This window comes from Amblyomma americanum, chromosome 2, assembly GCF_052857255.1.
Source record: "Amblyomma americanum isolate KBUSLIRL-KWMA chromosome 2, ASM5285725v1, whole genome shotgun sequence".
NCBI classification, from domain to species: domain Eukaryota; kingdom Metazoa; phylum Arthropoda; class Arachnida; order Ixodida; family Ixodidae; genus Amblyomma; species Amblyomma americanum.
In genome coordinates, this window is record NC_135498.1 from 31,499,260 (window position 1) to 31,510,233 (window position 10,974).

Consider the following 10,974-nt stretch of genomic DNA (forward strand, 5'->3'; position numbering starts at 1 on the left):
TATGGACTCCCTATATACAAACCCTAGAGAACAGTCTATAGGCAATAAAAATCCTATAGACAGTCTGTATATAATCTATAGATTTATGGCCATACACTTTTCGAAGACTTTTGTTTGTAGACAGTCTATAGATTATGAATAGAGAAAACGAATATCTATAGGAACGCAATAGAGTCTATAAGAAGTGTAAATATTGTCTATAGACTGTCTATAGGCTATTTTTATAAGGGCAAACCAACGCTCGTCCTTGAAGCAGAATTTCTGAGTCTTCTTTTTCTCTGTTCAGTCTTCTAGGGTCAAAGAATTTAAACCAGTGTAAAAATACGCTACAGATTTTGAGAGACCCAAGCTTTGGCTCTCATGAAACATCTGGATGAAGCCATCTATAAAAATGCGCTGAAACACTGGGCTACTTTTGCCACGTAAATAAAGTTGGAGCTCACGAAATAAAAATGCCATTAAACCAGAAAGAAAAGAAGAAGCTCCAGAAGCAAAAGATGGAGCAAAGATGCAGCTGACAATGTCCATGCTGTCCTACCAGCGAAAGGGCCAAAGAATTTCAAGAATAGATGCTCGGGATAACAAACGCGCCATAGGACAGTGGGTAGGCCGAGCCCTCGGGACAGGGAGATTTATTTGCGAGCGCCTTTGAACGGAGGTCGACGCGGTTTGTCCTTTCGCAAAGAATGTCTGTCCAAAATTCTCTTGCTGTGCTCGACAAACAGGAATGCAAAGAAAATGCTGACAAGGAATTCCCACATCGTGTTCTTTCGAAAACTTTGTCGACATTTCTCTTCCTTATTCGCAGGTGCAGGAAGGACAGGTTCGTGCGGTGCTATGCAATCCCCTGATTTACATCGGTGCTCCTCGTATGACGTCAACAAGCGACTCTTTATTTTGTTCAAAAGAAAACCACGAGGCAAAAAATGGGAGAAGCATGCATTACAACACTACCGCTTTCTCTTTCTTGCCTAAAATAACCGAGTGATATAGAATGTACCCGCGTACTTGAAGCGCTGGCCCGAAATATCCGCATTGCACTGCCTGTAGGAACTGAAACACATATTTATCCAACTTGTATTTCTTTTTTTTAGTTGTCATAAGGTCATTTTATGTTTTATGTATAACCATTTTAGGTTACAGTGTTTGTATACAGCTGATGCACATTCACGTGGGCGGGTTCGAATCCCGGCCGCGGCGGTCGAATTTCGATGGAGGCGAAATTCTAGAGGCCCGTGTGCCCTGCGATGTCAGTGCACGTTAAAGAACGCCAGGTAGTCGAAACTTCTGGACCCCTTCACTACGGTGTCACTCATAGCCTGAGTCGCTTTGGGACGTTAAACCATATAAGCCAAACCAAACCACATTCACGTGGGTAGCTTGCATAATTATCACAAATGAGCAGAAACATTTGGTATAAGCTAAAGATTAAACGGCAACGCATAGTACAATTTTATACTTAAAAATGACAGATTATAGTGGTAACTTCTCCTTCAAGCATTCTGTAGTGTAAGCTGTGCCAGACTGCGTGAAGAGGGTTTGATTGTCCTCGCTGCACGCAACTTTACGGCTGTCGAAACGATGGCGTCTTGGGTGCAGTATTCAGCAGCTAAGTGTGTGTGCACGCTTTGGCGCGTTGAGTCGCACCAGTGAGAGGCGAACAAAATCATAAAGTGATTTGAAGCACCTAGCTTGACATTGCCAACCACAGAGTTTTTAAAGCAGAAAATTGAAGACCCGCTTTTCGCGTTGACATAATCGTAGTGAGCTCGGCAGCGTGTCCGCATGGAGTGCGAGCCGCGTATTGTGTACAGTGAGAGATCGCTAGGAAAGAAATTGTGAACCAGAAAGCGCCAATCTTCTGTAGTGTAAGCTGTGCCAGACTGCGTGAAGAGGGTTTGATTGTCCTCGCTGCACGCAACTTTACGGCTGTCGAAACGATGGCGTCTTGGGTGCAGTATTCAGCAGCTAAGTGTGTGTGCACGTTTTGGCGCGTTGAGTCGCACCAGTGACAGGCGAACAAAATCATAAAGTGATTTGAAGCACCTAGCTTGACATTGCCAACCACAGAGTTTTTAAAGCAGAAAATTGAAGACCCGCTTTTCGCGCTGACATAATCGTAGTGAGCTCGGCAGCGTGTCCGCATGGAGTGCGAGCCGCGTATTGTGTACAGTGAGAGATCGCTAGGAAAGAAATTGTGAACCAGAAAGCGCCAATCTGTACAGGCCCAATGATCTCACCTTTAAGGTGAGAGCCTTCTTTGCACAGGTATATTTCCAAGAGTAATGCCGGTGAAAGCGCGCTTGTTTTTATCAGCCTCCTCGCTGCACAACATCTCTCAAGCAGTGCGCAATACGCAGACAGTCTTCTGAAATGGCTTATAAGTGCACACACTTGCAATCGCTCTGAAAACACAGTCATTGGAAGTGCAGACCTGCTGTGTATTGGGGTATAGACGTGCCCATAAACTATTATCTCTTCACGATTAAACTAACAGTGCACAGTATGGCAAGAAACGAAATTTATACAGCCCTTTCTAAGTTTGCACGCTTGATAGACCAGCAATAAGATCGAAGCGCAGTATACTGAAAATACGAAAAGCTGAACGACAAAGACTTTCTCGCGGTGGCGCAAGCTTGCACAGGTCCCACGTCGTTCACAGACTAAATACATACGGTCACGAGCAAAGCTTGTAGTTTTTTTCTAACCGAGAAGTTTAGTTTTTTTTCCTTTTATCTGCAAAGCGCATCGCACGAGACTCACCGCAACGAAAGAGAAACTCAAGTGCATCCTCATCATATAGTCTAAATTCCCTGAAGACTGCAGGGCCTAGAATTGGGTGTTGTTACCTCTTTCCACAATGACACATGCGCTCTCTGGTACTCACCATTCGGCCTGCGTGTGTCCCTCACTCTGCCCGGCACACCGTTGAAATGCGCATAAAATTGCATTCAAGCTTCAGCCTTCTACGTCAACGCAATGGACCGTTGTAGAGGAGAACAATCCGGACGAGGAAGAAACTCACAAGGACTAAATTTGGAGTGCACTTAAACATAACAAACTTCATCTGCGTGCACTTCAACTAAGCGAGTCTGCCCTGTTACCTCGCATTTCACAATTTACGTTTAGTAATAGAGGGCGTGCAGCAGCCTGGAGAGAAAATGGGGCACCATCGATTTACTTTTGCTAGTTTTGTTGTGTACTTGCAATAGTATTAATTATTTCATCAAGCAGAAAACAGCCTCCTTTGTGACAGAACTGATCGCCTCGGTGTCTTGTGTCAGTGTCTTGTGCCGGATAGCACCAACCAATAAGACCACCCAGTGTTCGAGATTTGAGGAATCGGGCGCAGGCGTGAAAATCCCTCGTCTATCCAAACTTATTTTTCATTTCAAGAAATTGATCTTCATCCTGAGGCCGAGTTGATTGGTTAATATCTAGACGAAAAAGGGCGTCAAAGAGATTAACGACAAAGCTATATACTACGACTGCAGAGCATTTCGCCATACGTCCTAGACAACGTATAGTCGTATAGCACTTTTTCGCATGTTCCCCAGGCGGCCTTTTACATCATAACGTTGTGCGGTAATAGGATGGCGATGGCCAATCTCGGCCGTTGTACGTCGTTGAAGAGGTCAATGCAACGCTAGCATAGAGGCACACTGTGTGGCAAGCTCGACCCGGCTAACAAGCGGTGCTTCGGCCGTCTCCTTTGTCAGGACGGCAGTGACGACACAGAGCGGAAAGACATGCATTAACGCCCTTGGGAAAGCCTTTCCAGCTGCAAAGATGCGTCTCTCGCCGTCCTGCCGGCAGTATTTCTTCCTTTTTACTTGCTGCATGGCGTTCTCATTGGGCACAAATATGCACAATAGCAATGAAGTTCAACCATTTTATCATCCTTAGAAAATAGAGAAATTTCTCACTCTCCTGCCTTGCTTAGAAATGTTGTATCCGTTGCAGCAAAGCTCTCAATCGTATTCAGTCGGAATCGAAGAACAACATTCGTGCTTCGAATCCGTACTATGAGTCATAGGACTTTGACATTCGTATAGACTGTGCGTCGGGAAACTAATAAAGGAAAGAAACATAGGTGACAGGGATTGGCTCGTTATCTCTGATTTTTCGGCACCTCTTCACTTCCTTCTTTTTTTTAAAAAAAAAGCCGCCGCGGTGAATCAGTACTTATGGTGGTCGGCTGCTGCCCCAAAAGACGCGGGTTCGATCCCGGACGCGGCCGTCGCATTTCGATGGAGGCGAAACGTTAGAGGCCCATGTACTCTTTGATGACAGTGCACGTTAACGAACCTCGGGTGGCCGAAATTATCTACAGCCCTTCTCTACAGCATCATTCATGGTGTGAGTCGCTTTGGGACGACAAACCCATAAATCACGACCCTTTACATCCAGTGTCATCATTTGTGCCCACATTTTTTTCACGGCTGAAACTTCTTACATGAGCGACTGCAAAACCTCTGTACGGCCACACAGTGACACGCTTATAAAATTCTTCCGAATGCTACTACACAAGGCACAGATTAAGGGTAACTGTTTTTAACATATAGAAGGTCAGCGGTCGAGTTCATTACACCGATCTTCGATCCACTTGGTGCTCGCGGCATGAATCGCATCGCATAACATTAGGCGGTAACCGTTTGTGGCCGTTATTATGCTCCTTCCTTCCTATCATTACTTATTAATGCTACGCAGTTCCTCAACCTTTAGCACAAGCTATGACAGTGACGTACTTGAGCTCCGCAAGGAAAGAGCCCCGAAGGATATTAGTCTCCAGTCACTTGACTTCCGAACACAAGAGCTTCCGAAAGAAAAGATATATAACTGGCGGTGGAAAGCTGGAAGCGACACCTGGTAGCGCCGAAAAACTGCCACAAGAAAAAAAAACCGACGTACACGCAACGCCTGCTACAAACACCCGGAAAAGAAGGAAACCCCAAAGGACTGGCGGCGGGTCCCAAACGGCCGCAAACGGGGATCACGCCAGTCGTGCTTGGTCACGAGAGGTCGTCGTCCAGGGCGTGTTCCCCTCGGTCACCGTGATTCATTGCTTCCATATTAGGCGGGCCAACGTCAAGGGACTTCACGCGCCTTCTTTTGTGCCACACAAACGCACGTTCTCGGACGAGTGGCATTGACCCTATCCCGGCCGGAGCCTTTTTCCGCTGATTGGGTACAAAATTAGGTTCAGGGCAACAAATCGCCCCGAAGAGAGTACAGGGCGCAGGAAGGCATAGGGCGAGAAAGCGTGTGAAAGGCAGCGGCGTAGTATAGCAGCCTAGTCATTGAACATCTCAAGTGTGCGTATAATTAGCTTCGAAATGCTCTTGGGGCTTTTCAATCACACAAGAGATGACCAAGCCGATGTGTGACGTCGGTCCTGAAAATGAAGATTAAAATCGGTTTTTGGGGAAAGGAAATGGCGCGGTATCTGTCTCACATATCGGCGGACATCTGAACTGCGCCGTAAGGGAAAGAATAAAGGAAGGAGTGAAAGAAGAAAGGAAGAGGTGTCGTAGTGGAAGGCTCCCGAATAATCTCAACCACCTGGGGATCTTTAACGTGCACTGACATCGCACAGCACACTGGCGCCTTAGCGTTTCACCTCCATCGATACGCAGGCGCCGCAGTCGGGCTCGAACCCGGGAACTCCGGATCAGTACCCGAGCGCCCTAACCACCGAGCCACCGCGGCGGGTACCTGAAAATCTATTTCGCTGCATTTCGTAAGGCAACAGATATTTTAAGGTAACAACCTTTTTTGCGGGAATTTTATATATCACGTTCAACGTTGATGCGAAATTCCTAAAGTTTCAAGGCAGAATACCAAACGATGTTGAAAAATGCTTCTCACTGGAGCTACACTGCTAGAATACAGAGGTCAGCATTAAGTATCCAAGAACATCTATGGAGTGGATATTATCGCACCTAGGTGAACGGTTCGATAATGTTCGATAACATTCCCGTAATAAGACGCGATAACATCGCTATGCCTTGGCCCCGGCCTACGCTCGCAGCGTCCTGCTCCTCGGCATTGTTTCAACTTCTATTTGTGAAGTTTCACTCAAAACTTCAAGTGAGAAAAAAATACGGACGCCTGGCCTAGTAGTTGGGCGAAAGATAAGCGCAGCAGATTAGCTTGTTCGCAAAATAACTGACGAAATGATGACACACTGTATACGGAGTTTGCTAATGGTTTCTTTGACAAATCTGGCTGATGCAAGGTTAAGTATAAAGTGATGAGAATGCGCATTATTGCGTTTGGCCACAACGTTTATTGGCTCTGTGCTGTATCCGCTCCTTGCATGCCGACTGCGCCCTCTTTGCGGTCAGGGAAATGGTTACTAGGGCCGTAATCACTTTTTCGCTATCCTGACCGGTGAAGTCAGAATCGATGCACGTGCTTGGTGATGGTGTCTACTCAATTGGATTGCTTTCGAAGGGAAAGTAGTCTACTGATGCGAGGTCGATGACGAATTGACTGCGCTTTATGACGTCGACGTTGTAATCGTCAACAGCTGCGATTGGCTGGAGGCTATCGAAAGCGTGGGACAGAATGACAGCAGTTCAGAATGTTTTCCTGAAAAGCGTTTGGAGGTGTCTGGTGACGTCATGTTGCGACCGCGCAGCCCCACTGACGAACAAGGATCAAGACGTACAGGCATTGGAGGCGTGCGCGGGGTGGCAACGGACAAGGGAGATAATTAATGAAGCGTCCTAGGAAAAGGAACGGCGTGCCTGTGCGCTGCTCATTGACCGCAATAGCGAGGGTAGTAAGCTAAAACAGAGCTGCTAAGCCGAAACTCCGGAAGAATCGCCCTGAGAGTGTTTGGTAAAGTTAGGTGAGATTCGAAGACCACTTTTCCGCGTTCATTTGCAGGGCATTATGTGAGGAATGATTGAAGAGTTTCAGTGAAAATTACTGATTCTTTCCGTCAAATGTTTTTTTTTTTAGAAATAACCAGTGTATTGAAACACTTTGCTTTGGGCAGAAATCAGATAGTGACCAGGAACTTCACAGCTTTCTACAGGGCAGCCGTGGCTCAGTGGATAGGGCGCTCGGCTACTGATCCGGAGTTCCCGGGTTCGAACCCGACCGCGGCGGCTGCGTTTTTATGGAGGCATAACGCTAAGACGCACGCTCGTGTGCTGTGCGAAGTCAGTGCACGTTCAAAATCCCCAGGTGGTCGAAATTATTCCGGAACCGTCCACTATGGAGCCTCTTTCTTCCTTCCTTCTTTCACTCCCTCTTTTATCCCTTCCCTTACAGCGCGGTTCAGGTGTCCGCCGAGATGTGAGACAGATACTGCGCCATTTGCCCAAAAACCAATTATTATTATTATTATTATTATTATTATTACAGGGCAGAGAGTAAACTTGGGCCTGCCCCAGAAACTCAGAGCCCAGGCGCTGATAAATATTCTTGAAGGTTGCGCCGGGACAACATTATTCGTCTAGTTCCGAAAATGCTACGCGCTTTTTGTTTGTAGTGCGGTGAATGCGGAGGCCGCATTAGTGATCCAATTGAGCCCCTTTTCATTTATTTCTCATCAAAAAAAATTTGGGGGCAACTTTTCGCAGCAACGATTCACTAACGCAGTGCGGAGACCGTGATTGATTGATTGATTGATTGATTGATTGATTGATTGATTGATTGATTGATTGATTGATTGATTGATTGATTGATTGATTGATTGATTGATTGATTGATTGATTGATTGATTGATTGATTGATTGATTGATTGAAACCCGCCCTTCGTTACAAGCCCTCACGTGCACCTTGGTCACGGGGTCTGTGCGGGTGGTTAAGGGTACTGCTCAAAAATCACGCGGATTTAAAAAAATCTAAGCAGCTTCCACAGCTTTTTCGGCCGAGCGAACGCATAAATAAACACAGGCTATCAGGTCAGGCTTAATGCTATTAAAAAATTCTGCAGACATGGCCTGCTGAAAAGTACGACCTAATATTTGTTTAGCTAGGTTAGGCAAGGACAAGCACATCTGTTTACGCTGTCCGGTGGTTATTATCTACATAGTAAGATTCTTCTAATTTGCTTTATTTTACATTCACACGACACTAGTGCTATTGCTGTACCATGAGTTCAACTCACTTAGAGTATCTTGTGTGGAATAAACGACCTCAAATCCACAGTACTTGCTCGTACAAAACTTTCAACAATTAGGGAACATTTTTCTTGCTCCTACATTAAAGAATTACCTCCTTTATTGTGTAACTGATCTAACGTTACGGTTTAATTTTTCTGCACTCTGGGTTCTACCCTGTGAGCCATACATATGCATAAAAATTGTTCTATTGAAGTCAATTTGCTTTCCGATACTTTGAAGTTAACGTATAGAAATGGCCACGTGTGCATATACTGAAGATACAATCAGTTGCTTAAATTAGCTTGTGGTTATTTCTGAGAGCATCAATTAGATGCGCAGTAAAGCGTCTGAGTACAAAAAAGTGATAATTGAGAGTTCGAAATGCAGTGACGCACTTTAAATTCACTTTCCTAATGGGCTCTTAATATATGTCAAACAAAAGTTTAATTTGTTGGTTTGTGAAAGCATACATTTGTAGTTAAATGATGACGCATGTAAGAAGTTCGTCAGTATACTGACTGCTATTCAGGAGTGAAGGAGTTTTGGCAGTAAATATGCATTGGTGATATAAGACCAAGGCATCGGTTGCAGGGCACTGTCAACAGGCAAGTTTATGAGAGCCTGATTAATTAAAACATCGTACTTGTATCCAATGAAATAAAAAGCAATATAACGGCTTGAAGATTCAACGCAAATTCAGTGGTTTTGCGCATACTCAAGTCAGTTAGCTTTTCGATAATTGATAGTGACACACGTAAAAAGGCTACAACTAAGAACTAGCTTAGCACACCTAGCGAGAATGATTATAGGTGCATTTCTTCGTTGCTTGGAAGTATCAATCATTACGATAATTAGGCTAGAAGTTGCATCTAGCTAGAAAACAAACATAACAAAATGTCCGTCTGGGTGCGCGGCGTTTTCGGCAGAATATCTGTGCGTATTCCTTTGATTAATATTGCATTCTATAGGCTTGTTTATTTTAATATCAAGTTTTCTTTTCATTAGCAATCTACATTTCTTTCTGCAATGTTTATACTCGGAAAAGCTATCACCTTTTTATCATTGAGTTCCCAAGCAGCGCGCGAAATTCTTAATTTTCGCACACTTATTCTGCGCACCCTGGCTGTTGCAAAGTCCTTTTAGCTTCTCTCTTGTTTTCTTTGTTGTGGATCCATTTACTCAATCACTGAGTTCTATTTCCTTCTTTTCTGCTCTTGCTTAGCGTTGGCGCAAAGGGAGACTTATGTAATTGCTGTCAATGGCATCGTCCTTTAGCACGCCCGTACTTATTTTATGCAGTGACCTTTTTTGTAAGACTGCACTTAAGCCTGGCAAGATTGAGGTTTGCGTAACCTAATTCGCACAACTGAAATTTTCGTCTCGCTTAGGAGGGCCGAGAAGGATTTGATTTGGCGACTCCTGGGCAGGTTGTGGCCTTTTCTTTTTCGGGTGCACTGACCCGCTTAGCAAGACTTAAGGGACCCTATTGCTCCCATGTCCAATCTTCAGGACCTCTTCGTTCACCTTCAAGAAAATCCTGCGCTACCAACGAGAGCCAGCCTCCGCTTGATTTGAAGAATACATAGGTCACCTTTTTCTGCGTTACTTTTGTAGACCATCAATGCATGACGGTTAGGGAGGTCTCAGGTCGTTCACAAGGTCGTTCAAGCTTTTCAATGTAGTGTTTAGTATTTTATGACGGTCAACTGATTCATCTTCTCTTGTTTTCACGTCTGTCGAGTCTTGAAGCACAACACACAAGCTCATTTCTCAAAATAGTTTTAATAATAATAAATAATGAACTCTACTTACTCATTCAAAAGCGAGTGGTACAAATAATTTCTCCAAAAGCTTATATGTTTTTTTCTAACTTGTCGTCATCGCTGCAGCTTTGCTTGGCTTTGAATCCAAAAGTGTATTTCCTATGCTAAGGTTGCACTAGCAACACGCAACACTGGCAAGAATTCGGCAGTGCAGGTTCATTTGCTTTCGCACTGAAAAATATATTTTGCTGCGATTGCAGAACATTGCTGGTTTTCGTGATTAAGACAAAAAAGTGCGTTCGTAAAGATGGAATTCTACAAAAGGTTACGGTTCCGCAATGAATGTGTGCTTAAATAAGTGCTTCTTCCACATCAGTGCACTAGAAGTAACAGCTAGCTTAACTGAGTTCTCTAATTTCTGACCTCAGAATGAAGACAACCTTACTTTGACACGTAATCATTAGGAGGCAGCAGAATTTCTCGAATCAGGGGGTTCACAATATTCTGTGAAAACATAATCGTGAGGAACGAAGAATATTACAAGGGCCACTGACTGCACACTGTACTCCTATTTGGGCTGACATCAGGTTAGCCCTGATGTAAAGGTGGATTTCTCGAAAAAAACGTCGGAAGAAGCTAGGGAGTCTGGAGATATAGACACTACTTTAGCGTATACGCCAAAATAGTAATGTAGACAAAACAGGCATAGCAAATGCGCTAAAAACATACTCGTAATAACCCAAACACAGCTAAAAAGCTTAAGTCACACGCTGTCTTGATCGGTATGCCGAAGTCATTGCTACGTATTTGCAAGGCGCAGCGATGTGTTTCCGCCTGAGCTGTGTACTCCCGTAAAACCTCTTGCCATGTAACTTAGAAGGACTTTGGTGTAGGCCAGTTGGTACGACATCATGAAGAGCAAAACCGCAAAACAGGACGGGACTGAGGCAGGCGACAACACAGGGCGGTACTGACAACTGAACATTTATTGAAACACAGCAGAGCTTATAATGCGACGCGCTCTTCGTGTCGCATTTGCGCAGGTTCATATCGTACATAGAATGGAATGCGATTTTCTGTTCGTGCTGTGT